At 48.2% G+C, this 4,655-nt stretch overlaps 1 pseudogene; it reads right to left on the bottom strand.

The window, feature by feature from the left end:
- Positions 1-20: 20 nt before the first annotated feature.
- Positions 21-2,493, bottom strand: LOC100906615 (zinc finger MYM-type protein 1-like; annotated as a pseudogene).
- Between the last annotated feature and the right edge of the window lie 2,162 nt (positions 2,494-4,655).

The following is a 4,655-nucleotide window of genomic DNA, read 5'->3' as shown; positions in this document are numbered from 1 at the left end:
CGATTTATGAAATAGACCGGTCATAGACGTTTGCGGAACTTCTCACCACAAAAAGTCTCGATTATGTCATCGGAGGAGATCGCTTCGACAGTATCAGACTCGATACACAGTATCGCCAAATCGTTCAACCTGCCCTCGGACATGCTCGATCGCAGATACGATTTGATCCGCTTCAGACAAGAGAAGGATCGTTCCGCGGAGCAATTGGATACGGCCATGGATCTGTATATTCTCAAAGCGATGTCAACGTTCGGAAAAACGTCCTGGAGACTGCGCTCCCTGATGAATTTGCACAGGTTGTCTATATTCAAGCTCTTCTTGTCTCCACGGCTCGCATATTCTTTTAAATGAAGTAACTCCTCAACTAAGTCCGAAGAGAGATCTTCCGAATAGAACCTACTCAAACGCAGACCGTCTTCACGGATTCTGTCGGCGGAAAGATCGTGAAGTTCGAAGAGCACTCTGAAGATTGTGAAAACCTTATCGTAAGCATTCTTCCTTTCATTGAGAGCGCTAACCAAACAATCGACCACCGGGAAGAAGACTTCGTCTCGGAGAGCGTCTTCGGTACAAACCGGGGGTCCTTCATCCTCGTCGCTGTCGTCAAAGTGTCGTTTCCTCTTCCTCGTGCGTGCTGCGCGCGACTCTAGAGACTCGTCACCGAAGAGCGCTCTGGCATCCTTAAAGTTTGCAGCGAACTCTCCACGAAGAGACGTAAAATATGAGATAAGAGATTCGTACAAAGTCATCACCAACTCGACGTCGGCATCCTCTCGCTGGAGCTTCTTGCTGACTGCGTTTATACGACCCAGGGCTCTTCCCCAGAAAATCGTCATAAATGCGGTCTCGAATTTTGACATCTGCTTCATGAAGCCCCCCGCTTCCGCCCTATCGAGCGCTTTTCCGAAGTGTCCGTTGAGATGCTTTCCAGAGTATCGTAAATGGGTTTCCAGGACTTCAATAGAGCTTTGCAAGCTTCATATCTGCACGACCATCGGGTGCTTGACAAACTTTTCAATGTGAGTTTGGTCTCGTGCTTCAATTTCTCCCAACGCGTCGGAGTCGCCGAGAAGAAGTTGTAGATGCCCTGCAGGAACATGAAGTATCGCGTGGACTCAGGACAACAGGAAGCCGCAGCTGTGCCAACCAGATTCAATGAATGCGCTGAACAGGGAACGAACTCGGCGAATTCGTTCACCGCTTTAATACGTGCTTGGAGTCCTTTGTAAGAACCGGACATATTCGCTGCATTGTCGTACGATTGGCCCCTGCAGTTCTTCAAATCGATGCCTGCGGAGAGCAAATGCTCCGTGATCGCGTCGTAAAGCTCCTGGCCTGTGTGACCAGTATTCGGGACGAAGTTCAAGAATGATTCTGACGGTGAGCCGTTCTCTTGCACGAATCGCAGCACGATCGACAGCTGATCCACATGGGAAATGTCTGGGGTAGAGTCGACGATCAAAGAGAAGTATTCGCTGTCTTCAGCTTGTTAGCGATGACTTCCCTGCATTTCCGAGCCACGATTCGCACAACATCTTCGAATGTGGTCGAGGAGAGATAACTCGTCTTCCCACTACCTTGAGCTCCATGCTTTGTCAAATGCTCTTTCATGAAGGGATCGAATTCGGCGAGGAGTTCCAGTACCATAAGGAAATTCTCATTGTGCGACGACCTAAGAACCTCATTCGAACCTCTCAATGGGAGCCCGCGACTTGTCAACTTTCTTACGACGGCGACGACTCGTTTCATAACTTCCTTCCAATATCTCACCTCCTGAGCCCGCTCTGATTCGAGCATTAAACTCAGATTCTGCCCGAGACTTCTTGTTTTAAGCGTTATCGCAGATTCTTTGTGCACTCTCGATTGTTCGTGGGTCTCGAAATGAGTTCTTGCGTTCTTCCAGTCATTGAATCCACCGCCAACGAGGGAGATAGATGACGAATTTGAGAAAAGAAGACATGGTCCACAGAATACCTTACCGGTGGATTCTGAGTAGATGAGCCATTGTCTATTCGATATCTCACCATTCGGCAGCTTTCGTTGCAGGAAATTCGAGCTGAAGAAACGCGCTTGGTCTTGATAGATTCGCTTCGTGTTACTGAAATCCGAGCCAGAATTTTGCGGATGACCATTCCGCGCGACGTAATCTCTGAGCTCGTCGTTGACAATCCATTTCGCTGGATCCGAGTCGAATTCGGAAGAAGTGAATGACGAAGACGACGGGTCTGTGGATGAGCTTCTATCGACATTGTTCATCCTATCATCCCTCGGAAAAAAATCGTCCACACTCGTGCCCGAATCCGGGGGAACGTTCCTCAGCTCGACAGGCGGCGCTGTCTCCGCCTCTGTTTCGATCGGAGACTCCGAGAGTCCTTTAGAGAAGAACTTATCGATCTTCGCGGTCTTCGCGAGCAACTGACGTTCTCTCTGTTTCTTCTCTTCCGCTTTCTTACGGTACTCGCACCCGCTCAGACGGGCTCGCCCGTCCGCCATGCCCGCTTTTGTTATCTGGACATGAAGTTGAAAGAACTTTAGGAGAAGCTCGAAATTGCGATGCTTCCCGGCGCTTGCACGAGTTTATATTCAAGTTCTCTTCCATTTCGAAAAGAGCTTCTGGGATCGGCAGAGGCGACCATTGTTACTACTCACTCGTTCGATCCTAGATGAGAGGAAAAAAACGGTCTTTTGTTTAACGTAAGGGATCGAGCATGATCTCGGGGATCTTTCAAGGGATGAGATCTCGGTGTTCGATTTCGAGACGTTTCTCCGCCGCCGATTTGACGGCTTTGCGCTCTCGCTCGAATCTGACGCCCCCGTTCCGGTCCTGAATGATTCCATTGGATCGCCGAGAAACAGAGAAGTCCCAAACCAAAAACTCGCCGCTCCCTGAAACTCGCCGCTCCCCGAAACTTGCCGCCCCCTGAAATCTGCCGCCCCAGTCTATAGCCTAGGAAGCCTACTGGGTAAATCCGCCACTGTTCCTTGTGCACAATTCCCGTGACCGCGTGAATGGTTGGCTGTCGTAGCCATGATCCTGTACAGTCCCTCTTTCTTAGGAACCTGTACTGTGGTTTCATTCCTTTTCATGAGGAGACCACTTCCGCTGATGCTGACTTCAAACTTGTCGTCAGTCAACTTGCTTACGGAGACCAAGTTCTTCCGCATATCGGGAACAAACAGAACATTGTAAAGATCAAATGTTTGTGCTTGACTGTGAGCATCGACAGTCAGGCGGATGGTACCCTGCCCGAAAACCTGCAGGCAGTGGTTGCTTCCAACTCTGACTTCCCGAGCGAATCCCATTCTTTGGGCAGTGATGCAACAAGTCGTGCACACTTGATATCATTTGCAACTACAAAACCAGTTTCAGTAAGAGTATTTTGAAGGTTTTTAAACATGGTGAGATTGTCTTCCGTTGATTTGTTCTTGAGAAACTTGAAAGACATGAATCTCGAGACTGCTGTATCTTTGACGATGCCAGTTTGGTGTGCGAATCTTCTCTTGATTTTTTCATAGATTTCTCTGGCAGTGAGAGTTTCGGTCTCACCATAGAAGAGAGTTATGATAAGGTTTGGATGAATGGAAGAATAGAGAATTTGTTTTCCGAGTTGCGGCCTTATATTTTCTGACTTGTTCTTTTTGAATAGTGGTCCATTCATTTCTTTCTTTCGTTCCTTTTTCTGGCATTACCAAAATCCCAGCAATAAGATCTGCGACATCTTGATTTTGAGATAGATAGATAGGGATAAGGGATTTCCAGGCGACGTAGTTCTGTCCATGCTCTTTCAGCGTGACTGGGCATTGTGTCAGGTTCTTTCTATACTCTGGCTCTGAGCCCGACATGTCCAGAATGGACATGTTTGATCCTGGTCTTAGAAAGTACATGGTTGCTTACTTTTTGTGGGTCGTTGTAGAGCTAACAGTTGGTGTTACCCAGTATTTATTCCATATGTTGCAGTGCTTATATAAGTCCAGAAGAAGTGGAAAGTGGTTAAGAGAAAGAACACCGTCTCCCTCAGTGTATCAGACGGTTACAGGGAACATAGATTCTGAGCACTCAACCTTGGACCAGTGGACTCGATCATCTCGGACGCGGATCGCCGAGTCGTCAACAAGTTGGGAATATCACCCACTTCGGCCAGAGGTCGACAGGCCGCGAGGATGCTCAATGCGATTAAAGAACAATTCGTGATCGCGGCGGCCTCCATCAGTGAGGACCAGGCGGACATCCAGGAACTGCACCGTGGAAGAGCCCTTCACGACCTGGACGCCTCTCAGAGGAAAATCCTCACGTTGAGGCAGGAGCTACGGGCGAAGAGAGCGGAGACTACCCGTCTCCAACAATCAGAACACCGACTCAAGGGGAAAGTAAATGAATTGTTGTGTATTATCATACAACGACGAAGTCCTGTGTATTCTATATATAAGAGCAGACGCTACGGAATAAATCATTCTCTCAAGAGACATCGTCTGAGTCGCATCGGGAAGTGAAAACTGTCCACGTAGGGACACGTCATGAATTAATCCGTCTCTATGTCCCTGTCGAGAAACGAATTCCTTCGGAAAACTATTCAAACTACAACCCACCAATCCATCCATGTGAGGATTAACTAAGGCAGAATGATTAAATTCGAACAAGACTCGAAATTCGTGAA

This window comes from Galendromus occidentalis, unplaced genomic scaffold (genome assembly GCF_000255335.2).
Source record: "Galendromus occidentalis unplaced genomic scaffold, Mocc_1.1 scf7180000077541, whole genome shotgun sequence".
NCBI lineage: Eukaryota > Metazoa > Arthropoda > Arachnida > Mesostigmata > Phytoseiidae > Galendromus > Galendromus occidentalis.
This window is presented reverse-complemented; position numbering and strand designations above follow the sequence as displayed.